The sequence below is a fragment of the Megascapheus bottae genome, chromosome 17, assembly GCF_031878675.1.
Source record: "Megascapheus bottae isolate mThoBot1 chromosome 17, mThoBot2.hap1, whole genome shotgun sequence".
Classification (NCBI taxonomy): domain Eukaryota; kingdom Metazoa; phylum Chordata; class Mammalia; order Rodentia; family Geomyidae; genus Megascapheus; species Megascapheus bottae.
In genome coordinates, this window is record NC_143525.1 from 14,720,774 (window position 1) to 14,734,194 (window position 13,421).

Genomic DNA, 13,421 nt, shown 5'->3' on the forward strand with positions numbered 1-13,421 from the left:
TCATAGATCATTTATTTGTTTTGGACCAGCCAGGAGTCATGCTAGACCCCAGTGCTTTCTCAAGGTTAGTGCTCTACTGCTTAAGCCACAGCACCCCTTCCAGCTTTTTCTGTGTATGTGGTACTAGGGAATTGAACTCAGGGCTTCATGCATGCTAGGCAAGCACCATTCCACTAGGTCATGCTCTTCCCCTTGCCCCCCCCCCCGTGCCTATATTCTTGTACCTCAGAACTTCAATGAAGGGCCAGGAGTGTGGCCTAGTGGTAGAGTGTTGGCCTACCATGCACAAAGACCAGGGTTCAATTCCTCTGTATTACATACACAGAAAAAGCTGAAAGTGTAATGCACCCACTACCTGATGAATGTAACTGTAACCCCTTGATACATTACCCCGACAATAAAATAAAATTTAAAAAGAAAAGGCTGAATGTGGTGCTGTGGCTCAAGTGGTAGAGCTCTGGCCTTGAGAAAGCCAACAATAGCGCTCAGGACGTGAGTTCAAGCCCTAGGACTGGCAACAACAATTAACAACAACAAAAACTGCAGGGGAAGATGTTGCAGACAGCATCCAAGGATGGGTGGACCCCTTCCCTTCGAATGGAAGGTTCCAGAAGGAATTCAGCCAAAATCTGGAATTTTCTAGAGAAGTAGCTATGGCTCACACATCCTGTCAACCAAAGTATGCATTCAACTCCAGAGGGACTGTCTTCACTGTCTCAACAGCCCCCAGCTGGGATTTATTCCTGAGTGAAAAACGGGGACCAATTTTCAAATGTGGAGCATTCAAACATGTCTAGTGTTTTAGAAGGTATTACTCATGAGGGATGGATCTCACAATGAATCACAATGACACACTGTCTCTAAAAGCCAAGGACTAGCCTTGGCAAAGTTTGTCTTTGTACCTTTCCTCACCTCCTCCTTGGGGGCTGCTCTATGCCTGCACTCACAGCTTCATCCCATGCTGCTCACCTCCCCACTCACCCACAGCCTGACCTTCCCAATGCCCAAACTTGCCTGTTTTGTGCTTGCAGTCCCCTGGGTAGATCACCAAGTGTCAGCACCCACTGACTTAATAATCTGACCCTAAGGTGCTATTGTCATGCTGACCTGTTAGCCACTGAGCAAGGCATTACTTTATAAGCAGGATCCTATATTAACACTCCTCCATAGGGTCCTTGCCTTTATTTTAGTGCCTCTAACGAACGCCCTACTCTGAAATAAGGTGGCTCACACCTATTGAACACCTACTTAGGAGGCTGAGAATTGAGGATTGAAGTTCAAAGCCAACCCCAGTGGAAAGTCCATGAGACCCTTATCTCTAATGAACCACCAGAACACCAGAAGTGGAGCTGTAGCTCAAAGTAGTAGAGCACTAATCTTGAGTGAAAAGGCTTGGGACAGAGTCCAGGCCTTGAATTCAAGCCCCACAGCTGACAAAATTAAAAAAGAATCTTCTTCCATGTCACTGATCTCCCTGCTCCACTGCCCAGAGCTCAGCCTTCTTCTCCCCACCTCTCTCCACCTCTCCCTACACACAAGCCTGCAGAACCTGGCTAATGTCTGCTGATGACTTCCTACCACAGACTCCCCTCCCCATGAGAGCCCTGGGGGGAGGCTATGTGTGTGTGTGTGCTTTCCCATCAGAATGTAAGCTCTTCCAGAGGTGCCAGCTTGTCTGTCCTTTTGTTCGTCTTTGGGTGCTTGATTTCAGCAATGACAGCAGTATTTGTGCAGTATTTGTGTTTCTGGGGCTCCCCAGAACATTTGTGGAAGGAAGGAAGGAAGGAAGGAAGGAAGGAAGGAAGGAAGGAAGGAAGGGACGGAGGGAGGGAGGGAGGGAGGGGGAGGGAGGGAGGGAGGAGAGAGAGAGGGAGGGAGAAGATGAGTGGGAACCTAGCAAGATGTCTTAAAAATCATTAAGAAGCCCTGATCCTTGCCTAGAAACAAGATATACACATAACCACCACTAATGAGCTATGCCTACAAAATCCAAGTTCTTAGCCTGCGATTCAAACCAGGATCTAAAAGCAATAATTGCCTGAGCTTACACTTGAGAGACTGATGCATGCATCCCTGAGCTTTTTTAGCTCAGTTGCCCCACTGAAATAGTGATGTGAATGGCAAAGGACATCCATTTTCTCTGTCTGTCCCCATTCTGAGAGCAAGCTGGGCAGGGAGCAGGGCTTTACCTGTGGGGAGAGGACAAGAAGTGATAGGGGCTCAAGAAAGAAGTGGATATCTCCCCACAATTCCTTCTTTTTGTGGGTGTGTGCCAGTCCTGGGGTTTGAACCAGGGCCTAGGCACTGTCCCTGAACTTATTTTACTCAAGGCTAGAACTCCACTACTTGAGCCACATTTTCACTTCCAGCTTTTTTGGTAGTTTATTGGAGATAAGAATCTCATGACGTATCTGCTGTCTTTGAACCATGGTCCTCGGATCTCAGCCTCCTGAGAAGCTGGGATTACAGACATAAGCTACCAGCACTGGGCAAGATTCCTTCTTTTTAAAAGCATTGTATTCATAAGCTAATATGTTGAATTGAAACATATTTGTACAACTAATTAGCAATATTAAAAAATTATATATATATATATGTGGCTAATTCTTAAATATATTGCCAGCAGGTTTCGTTAAGGCATAAGAAAAGAAAGTAGAATATTTAGAGAGAAGAAAAGCAGGCTGGGGACTCACAAACAGGTGGAAATGATAAAAAGCAGGTGCATAAGTCACTAGATAGCACACATGCACACATGTCCTGACAGATTACCAGAAGTATGCCAGACACACCTTCAGGTACTTTGCACATACTTAGTAAAAGCCTACAGCCACTACCACCCCACATACCTATTTACCTTGTGTATGAGAAATACCTAGGGGAACAAACACCAGACAAACCAAAACGACTCGAAGAGCAGAGATGTAAGCTGTTGCAGAAGCTTCCTAAAGGGAAAGGGAGGGAGGCCTGAGTCTGATGGAGGAGGAGTTGGGAGAAGGTCACCAGAAATCAGAAATCAGCCAGTGGGAAGGAAGGGACGGACTTGCATGCCTCCAGGACCAAGTACATCATGGGAACATAATTATCTCAGTCTTTGGGGTGCTTCCATGGCTGGTGGTTATTGCTCACATTTCCGTTGGGGAACCTAACACTCAAGTTAGCTAGCTGGCTGCTGAAGACAAAACCCCTAAGTGGCTTTTATCTCTTTTATCTTCCTGACTTAAGCTCGGGACATCAAAGATGCAGTCATGGTAGCTGCTCTGAGGATTGAAGTTCAAAATCAGCCCGAACAGCAAAGTCTATGATACTCTTATCTCCAGTAAACCAGCAGAAAAGCCAGAAGTGGAGTTGTGGCTCAAGTGGTAGAGCTCTAGCCTTGAGTGAAAAAGCTCAGGGATAGCACCTAGGCCCTGACTGCAAGCCCTATTACCAGCACCAAAAAATATAATCCAGGACAGGGGTGCAGGTCCCCAGGTCCCCTCCCGTGGGTGCCTTCTCTCCCTTCCTGGCTTCCCTTTCACTCCATGCCATTACCAAAGACCACATTTCCTTCTCTTAGCCGACTTAATACCTGAGAGATTAGATGCCCTTCTGTAATTGCTCCCAGAATCCTCTCCTTCCACCTTCCCCTTCTTCTCCTGACTTGTTTTTTCCCTTTTTGGCACTGTCTGGGTGTAGGAGGAGAGAAAAAATAGCATTGCAGTTCTCAGAACCCAGCAGGTACCTTGCAGCTAGCCCCACCTGGCTGACTTGTCTGGAGAGTCCCAGGAAGAGAAGAGGAGCTGTGAGAATGGCGAGAACGGTGAGCTGGATTGAGGGTTTGCCCCTCCCCGCAGCCAGTCCTTGAAGGAACAGTGCTTTCTGTAAGGATCAAAAATAATCCAAGAGGAGCTTAGCCTCTTAGGTAAGGGGCCCAGAATCAAACACCTGATGTTTTGGCAGCTCATGGAGGAACAGTGGGGCTGAGGTAGGGCAGAACAAAACAGTACTTTCAAGTTTCACCTTTTCCTAGGCTACTGATGGCTAAGTAGCTAAAGAATCCTTCTATATTGTGAGGCCATGGCTTCTAGACCACTCGATTTGTAAGGGGAAACAAATTGGCCCTCTACAATATAAGCCATGACTTAGGGGTATGAAACATACTTTCAACTTGTATTTTTTTCCTTTTTTGGCTGATATGTTGGGATGAATTCCCATTGTATGGTCAAGGGAGAACTTGTATAGTGAAATTCTGGGAGAAGAAATTGAATTCCAAAGCAAAACTTCGTGGAAATGTGAAGAAAGAAGGATTTGGAGAAAATAAAAGAAGATGGAAAAGTGGTGGTAAGAATGGCAGTAAGTCTATCAAGAGCCCACTGCCAAACTCGAATTTTCATTTCCCAGCAACCAAATAAACCTGAGAACCTTTGTCCCCAGAAACCAAAAAGTCATCCCTGTCCCTCAAACCTTTCCTAGCACCGACTTCCAAAAGAATGTCTCAGGAATTATTTTTTTCTGGATCGAAGAGACACTGAAAATATAAGAAATTACTTCCCTGACTTACATGTGTGTGTGTTGGGGGGGGCGGCGGGGGGTGTTTTGCCAGTCCTGGGGCTTGAACTCAAGGCCTAGGCATTGTCCTTGAGCTCTCTCAAGGTCAGTGTTCTCCCACTGAGCCACAGCACCACCTCAGGCTTTCTCTGTGGGTGCTAGTCAAGCACCACAACCCACGTGTTACATTGTGTTTTGTTTTGTTTTATTTTGTCAGTCCTAGGGCTTGAACTCAGGGCCTGAGCACTGTCCTTGGACTTTCTCAAGGCTAAGAGTTTTTACCACTTGAGCCACAGCACCACCCGTGGCTTTTTCTATGTATGTGGTACCAAGGAATCGAACCCAGGTCTTTGTGCATGATAGGCAAGCACTCTTACCACAAGGCCAAACTCCCAGCACATGGTGTATGTGTGTGCATTTTCCTATCCAGTATTTTTATTATTATAAAAACAATTTATTAAGATTCTTAAGAATTTTTTTAATTTTTAATTTTTTTATTGTTGGGGTAATGTATAGAGGGATTACAATTACATTTGCCGGTAGCAGGTGCATTACTTTTCACACATTGATACCCCTTCTCATGGTTTTGTCCCCATTTCCCTCCCCCACCCCCATGTTGTGTGCTTTAACCACCTAGGCCATAGGTAGCAAGCTTCCCAAGGCCTGTCTTTAGTTATCTGCATCAACTAGAGGATGCAGTCGCTGAAGGTAGCCCATAGAGAAATTCAGCACCAGCACCATTCAGTGAAGCGGCCAAGGGCAGAGGCCCAACTCAGTCCAAGAAAAGAATGGAGAATTCCTGGAGAAGCCAGAGCCATGAGATGACATGTTCATTTGTTGGTGGTGGTTGGTTGTGTGTGTGTGTGTTTAATCTGTCCACTTGGCAAAGGCTAAAAGCTTTCTTTAAAGATTAAAACCCAATTTCGGCAAGAGTTGCGGAGACCAGACTTCTCCTCTCTTGTGGGTGGGAAATCAATTGGTGCAAAAACTTTGAAAGGCAACCTGGATCTTTTAAATGTGCTTACAGACTGATTTTTCTTTGGGGAAATTTTTTTCTCAAAGTAAATAACCAAAATTGCACTGCAAGCTGTCTTTGGTACTAGAAGTTTGTTGTACTGTTTGGGTTGCAATCAACACAGATGGGCCCAGCCAGGGGCTGCGCTGGGAATCTCTAGATCACACGTAGATGCAGATTTTCACAGCACTCATTTCAACTTCTCAGCCATTCTCTCTTCTGGCAAAAAATAGACCAGATGATTCCCATATATTCTTTATCCTGCTTATATAACCAGGATGTATAATAGAACCAGGATGTTAGCAAACAATAATGTCAAATGGCAGGACATGTTTAGCTTCCACCAGCTTTTACATACACTCGTGTGTGTGTGTGTGTGTGTGTGTGTGTGTGTGTGTGTGTGTGTGTGTAGCACGCTATGGAATTCCACCATCTGTACAAACTCATACAAATTCATAGTCAGGATGTGCGACTGCTAAGCTCACCCCAGCCCCACAAAACCACCAGCCTGTTCTCCACCTCTAGAATGGTGCAATGTGCATCCATACCAAATACCACTGTCCCAGTATGGTTTTTCTTCCTGAGTCTGCTTGTTTTCTCAAAATTTCAACTGACTAGCCAAGCACAGTGGCTCACGCCTATAATCCTTGTTACTCAGGAAGCTAAGATCTGAGGATCATGGTTCAAAGCCAGCACAGGCACTAAAGTCCGTGAGACTCTTATCTCCAATTAACCACTAGAAAACCAGAAGTGGTGCAGTAGCTCAAGGGGTAGGGTGGTAGCCTTGAGCTAAAGAACTCAGGGACAGCGCCCAGGTCCAGAGTTTAAGCCCCACCCCCCGACAAAAAAAATTCAACTGACCACAACTCCCTATGGAAACATCTTAGCTTCTGCTCCTCTTCTCAGCTTCCTTATGCTCTGGATTGTATGTCTCCTTCCTTTACATTTCTTTCTGAGAGAGGAAATCCAACTGTCTAATGTACTTCAGGGCTGTGCACCAATATGGCTCACTAGCCAGCCATGGATGGACTGGGTCAGGCTTCTGTCCATTCATCTGTAATCAAGGGGAATAGCGTGTTTGGTGTACACACACACACACACACACACACACACACACACACACAGACATAAATGGCCACTCATCCCATCCTGTCATCAAAGAGATGAACAAAAAGAGATCCCCTCTGAGGCAGACACATGCTTTAACTGGTATATTAGCCAGGTATGGTGGTGCATGGATTATAAGTTCACGGCCAAATCTGAGAAATATAGAACTTCCTAGGCTCCCTCAGACTCCATTGAAAGACTATGTTGCAAAACAAACAAACAAAAAAAACCAACTGACTAGCATATATCTCGTCAGTTCATTGGAAATCATTGAAATGCTGTAGCTAGCTGTACCTCTGTTTGCATGTAGAACCCAACTCAAGGCTGATAATGGGACTGCCAAATGGTCTGCAGTTTGGTAATGGATGCTTATTGGTACAAACCGATATCCTTGGAAACTCTCCTTGTCAAAGGCTGGTTTAGCCAAAACCTGTGATATGTGAGACCCAAGCAAGGCCTCTTCTGACCAGTTCTCAGCCTCCTAGAGGCCTGTGGGAGTTGACAGGTGGGGGGGATGAGTCAGCAGGAGTGAGTACCTCAAAAATCCTACCTAGGGATCATCACCCAGGAACCCAGAGCAAACCACAGTGGCAGCAGGAATGATTTACAGCAGAACAAAACACAATAACCTAACAATAGAGACAAGATCCAAGGCCAAGGAGGAGACATGGGGAAGTTTTACGAGGCTGCTGAAGAAGGCTGTGGTCTAGTCCTAATCCCCTCATGACCGTATGGCGATTGCTCCAATCAGGGAGCATGGGAAAGCAAACGAGAGAGCTGTGAATTCTGCCAGGGCCTTGCACTCTGTCACTCTGTCCCTCCACACCCTAAGCACGTGAGCGTGTAGCTTCATCTACTTCAGGGCATCTACCCCTCGGCACCACTGCCATTTGGGGTTATATTACTCTTTTGAGGGGAGATGATCCTGAGTACTACAGGATGTGTAGTAATGTCCTGACCTCAAGCCGCTGGCATCCCTCCCTCCCCCGCCTTAGTCCCTCCCCCATCTAAAAGGCATGTCTGCACCCAAAGATGGGCTGGAATGCCACCTTTCTTGGCCACCCACTGCCACTCCTCTCATTACTTGGCATATTGGGCTGTGTGGTAGGCTCTGAGAGTTGGGCCTGTGGCTTTGAACTCTGGTTACAGACAAGTGGAAAGCGGCCACTAGGGATGAGCAAAGTGGGGTCTCCCAGGGAGAAAGAGAAAGATGAGCCTCTTTCCAACATAAGGACCTCTTCCTGTCATGACCTCAGTCTCTGATGCTCTGTAGAGCCAATCACAGCCAGAAACATACCCTCTTATCACATGAAACACTGTGACAGGGACCTCGTTTCCAGCATGTTGTCTGTGTGGGTGAGTGAATGAATGAATGAATGAATGAGTCCCAATTCTGTATTAATTTTCTCAGATCTCTACCCACCCCATGGTGGGGTGGGTGAAGATATTTCCTCCCCCCCTCTCTCTCTCTGTCTCTCTCTGCCTCTCTGTCTCTCTCTGTCTCTCTCTCCGTCTCTCTCTCTCTGTCTCTCTCTGTCTCTCTCTGTCTCTCTCTCTGTCTCTCTCTCTCTCTGTCTCTCTCTCTCTCTCTCTCTGCCTCTCTCTCTCTCTCTCTCTCTCTCTCTCTCTCTCTCTCTCTCTCTCTCTCTTTCTCTCTCTCTCTCTCTCTCTCTCCTGCATTTTGGAGATCCTAAAGCTTCTACCTTGGGACAGAGGAGGGGTCCTGGAGTCTGATGACCGCCTGTTTAGCCATTCCACAAGTCCTCGGTCAAAGCCAAGGTTGGGGGAGCAAGGCTCCTTCCTTGTATCCCCGCACTCCTGGGGACTGCAACAGAAATCTAACACTTGCTGTACTCAGATGCTTGGCCCTTCCATTGCCATTCCTGTCCCTGGTGGAAGGAGAAAAAAAATTCAGGATCTGGAGCTGGGAGGGGGGTGAGACAGAAACATGAGGGGCTGCTCAGTCTCTTAAACCAGCCACCCCAGGTTTAAGCAGCCATGTCCTGTGACCCATGGCTGCAGATGACTGTCACCTTACAGTGGGACATACACAGAGCTTGTGTTTTGTTTTTTTCTACCGGGATACTCTACTTTAGACCCTGGCCAGTAGATGGCAGTGGTGGGGAGCCTGGCATCTTTTCCCCATCCCCACACAGGCACACAATCAGTGATCTTCACGGGGGAGGACTTTGTCCTGGAGCCCAGTTCCCAGCATCTGGAGGTTTCCAGGTCTTTTCTCAAAGTCCTATTTGTCATGCCTGAAGGGAGAGCTTCCTCTCAGAGCCCCGCTCACCTGCACCCTGCCCACCCCTGCTCACAGGGAAGGACAGCTGCAGCTGGTGGCAGAGTGCCCTGGGGGGAGTTCAGAGCCATCCCTGCCCCCTCCCCACCCCCATCTTCTCCACCACCACATCTGGGTCACACACCCCACAATCACTGGGGTTATCAGCCAAAATAAGATGGTGAGGGGGATGCGAGGTGGGGGGAATAAGTGCTGGCAAGGATATGAAGAAATTAAAACCTCCTTACATGGCTGGTAGGAAGGCAAAATGGAGCTGTCGGTCAATTCCTCACCTCCAGTTACCACCTAGAACCAAGAATAGGTATTCAAACAAATATATGTCATTGTGGTCATAACAGCCCTAGTCTCAGCCAAAAGATGGGGAGATAAAAATGTCCGCTTACGGGGCTGGGAGTTTGGCCTAGTGGTTAAAGTGCTTGCCTAGCATGCATGAAGACCCGGGTTCGATTCCTTGGTACCACATACATAGAAACAAGCCGGAAGTGGTGCTGAGGCTCAGGTGGTAGAGCTCTAGCCCTGAGAAAGTCCAAGGACCGTGCTCAGGCCCTGAGCTCAAGCTCAGGACTGGCAAAAAAAAAAAAAAAATGTCCGCTTATGTGTGAGCAGTTAAACAAAGGATAATATATGTATGCAAGGGAATAGCATGCAGTCATAAAAAGGAATGAAAAACTGCTTCATTCTCTATTCGAGAAGTCAGAACAATAACAAGAGAAGTCCTAGGATGCCCCTCCCCCTCAAAAGTACCAAATTCCCCCCCCCAAAAAAAGTACCAAATTCTACCAATGCCCACTCCCCTTATCTAAAATGGAAGGGTAGGAGCTCGGCTCAGGCTGGCCTGTGGATCTGTGGATCTGTTAATGATACTATAGGCCTGAAGACCCTGGCCCCCACCACTGCTGGCTCCTTAGAAATGGCCCCCAGTTTCCCTCTCAGATGCTGCCGACCTCCACGTCTCCAATCCATGTATTTCAAAGCTTTCGTCATCCACTTCAAAGCTAGGACATGGCTATTTAAGATGCTATTTCCTGAAACCCCAGGAACCAGGTAATTGGGAAGGTGGCACAACCCTGGCCCAGCTTTCTTTGAAATACTTTGAAATTCTCTCCTTTCTCAGCCTCCCTTTCTCCTTCTCCCCTGGTGCCCCCCCATCCCCTCCCTGCAGGGCTCTTACCTTAGCCTTGGCAGCCCTCCCTCACTCCAGGTTAGCCCCCAGGTGGGGAGAGAGGCAAGGTACCCAGGGCTTGACCCCATTTAGGGGAGCTGAGCTGCCTCCATGGAGCCACTGACAAGCTTGCTGGGTATATTAACTGCCAGAATCACCCTTCCCATCTGCTGGGTTTCTTTAAGGCCTGGCACACAGGCGGCCTGACCGAACCTCCTTCCTGGCGATGCCTATGGACCTGTGCTGATGTTGGCATAAATTATCTCCACTGATGAGACTCATATCCCCTGAAGCCCTGGGGCACAGCCATAGGAAAACTTTACAGAATCCCTGAGAACAGGCAAAAATCTGGGCTGATAAGATTCTCAGCACACTTTGCAAATTTCCTCTAACTGCCTCTTCCTCAGCCTTGCCGGGAGCTGTCCAGGTGCTGACCTGTCTCCCGGCTTCATCCTCAGACGCTCCCTGCCCAGATTTTCTTTCTTCTCCACCCCTGAGGCATTCTGCTCCACCCAGGATCTCCACACAATGTTCTTTCCTGTATCCTTAGCACTCAAAAACAAGGGGTGACTTCATTTTGGGGAATGGTTCATCCCCCTCGGAACTGTTTCAGAAGCAATCCTCTTGTTACCAAGGGGACAAAGTATGGAGCAGAAGCAGAACAGCTGGTGTTGAGGAGCAGGGAGGGCAGTGGGGAGAATGGCCTCTGGGTATGCCAGCTGCTGTAGCAGGGACAGGGACATGGGCACCTAGCTTTTCCACGCTGAGCGTGTTCCCCTTTAACAAAGGAGCCCCACTGGAATCTCTGCAGGGCGCTGGAAAAGGCAGGGGGTGGCTGGGAGCAGGCTGAGAGAGTGACACGACACTAAGGACTTGCAGGGAAAAGGCCCAGCCAGCGCCCCTGCACACCACAGCCCCACCCAGGCCTGGGCTGGCAAACTCAAGTCAATTCACAGCGCTGGCACCATGGCTGAGGAAGAAGCGGTCAACTGTCCTAGGAAGTGCCACGGACTGAACTAGCACCCTTCATGAGGAATGATGGGCAAATCCCGAAGCTGTGTCTTGCTGTTCCAGAATTCCTGGACTTCTACTTCAGCCTTATCATTCCAGGCCTCCCTCTGCCCAGCAGTCCTGCCTGGCAGCTCCGCTGCCTGACCCACCCAGCTCATGACCCACTGCTGGGGCTGGGGTGCCACTTCAAGCACTAGAATGTGGTCATTTCTCAGAGCAAATGCTTTAGATCCCATTCTCTATCTGGAAGTAGGAGGACGAGGAGTAATATCCCCCCAGGTGACACAGGTATCCAGTGTGCTCACACATGGAAAGCACTTGCCCTGTGATCGATACTGGTTGAAATTGATATGAATAGTATTGTTAATCGATCTTCTAGAGGAGAATGCTGTGCAGAGCTCAGCAATTTGCTCAGCTACGGAGTTGTCTTCCTGCTTCCCTGGCTCCTCCATAAGCACACATTTACCCTTGCGTGCCCACAGGCCATGCCCATGGCAAACTTGACCTGGATCTTCTGAGAACTCCTGAGTCCTGACCACCACTGAGACCTGGAGTCTGCTTCCAAACACAGAAGTCACGGTGCAGGAGAGGTGTCAGGGAGGCAGAGGGAGGGAGCGGGAGGAAGGAGGTATGCTCTGACCATGGTGACTTCAAACAATAAACTTTCTCCACCCCCCTTCCTGCCTTCCTCTCCTTCTTTCTCTATCTTCCTTTCAACTCTCTCTGTATCAACCCCCTTCTTTATCTCTTTATCTCCTTTCTTTTCCTCCTTCCCTCTCTTCCTTCCTCTCTATCTTATACTAGTACTGGGGCTTGAACTCAAGGTCCGGGAGCTTTTCCATTCGGGATGGTGTTTTACCACTTGAGCTCCACTTCTGGTTTTTGTGGGTTAATTGCAGATAAGAGTCCAACAGACTTTCCTGCCTGGGTTGGCTTCAAACCATGATTCAAGTTACCCGAATAGCTAGGATTATAGACATGAGCCAGCCACTAGTGCCTGACTCAACAAACTTTCTTTTTCCTACTGGTGACGTGTCTGTCAGAAGTGAGAAAGGAAGTCTATACTTCATCACCACATAGAAATTCAGAGCAATAGAAGGCATCCTGTCACCTGTCCGAGATCCAAAGGCAGGGACAAGGAGGTGGAAGAGCAGCCACAAGGAAGAGACACCTGTCCCTACCTCCTCTTCCTCCTCCTCTTCCTCTTCCTCCTCCTTTCAGAGCCTGGACAGGTTCCCAATGGGAATTCCTTTCCTCCTCTTCATGTAGGCAGACATTTCCTATGCTCGCATACATGTGTGTGCATACACACACACACACACACACACACACACACACGCTCAACTCATTCTATAAAGCCAGTTGTGCCCATGAAGAGGTGGCTGTGTGTTTCTAATTAAGACCTAACACATGAGGCCATCATTTGCTCAGATTGGCCCTGGATTCAGAGAAAGCGGGTGTTTTATAGAACTCTTCAGCCAACAGGGAATGCATGAATTATTGAAAGGCTAGACAAACAGGCACAGGGAGGGAGGGCTGCTCCATTATTCATCAGGCCAGGAGTCCCCAGGTCCCCAAGCACCGCTGCTGGCTTTTACACCGACAGCATTTTCCCATTATGTCTACAGCAAACATCCCAGGGCCACAGTGTCACTGTATCACAGCCCCTGCCAGCCCCAGCCAGCCCCAGCCCACCTCATTACCTGTAGCCTCCGGCTATGGATGCAGGGTGGGGGTGCTCATAACTACCTGTCCTAGACCCCTGATCACCCCTGATCTCTGCCCTGAGGTCCAGAAACCTTCGGGCCTTTCGCACTGGTCTCTGTCTATTTCTGCAACTATATACACTGCTCCTGCCACCTGCACCCTACCCAGGCTATTTGCCTTTTCTAGTCTAAGACTTGGGCAGGTGCTGGCAGCTGCCTCTGTGGGAAGGCCCCCTCCCAGGCCTCTGTCTCCTTGGTGAACTTCTATTCATTCTTGAGAACCAGATCTCAAGATGGGAAGGAAACATCTATGGAGAGCCTTCTTTGTGTCAGATGCCATCTCATACACTGTTAGAGTAGCTCAGGCAGCTGCGAAATCTCATGGGCCCCAGCCACACAATGGCAAAAGCCAGCACAAATATGAAAATGCACAGCAACTTGATCAGAAACCAGTACAAATTTCAGGATTGCAAAAACACATCAGCAAGCCAAGCACAGAACCTTCCTGAGACAAGGCTGTGCATCTGCCCAAGTCACACACCCATGAAGCCTAGCCCAGGTTACACAAGAGTAAACTAAAGCTCAGAGAAG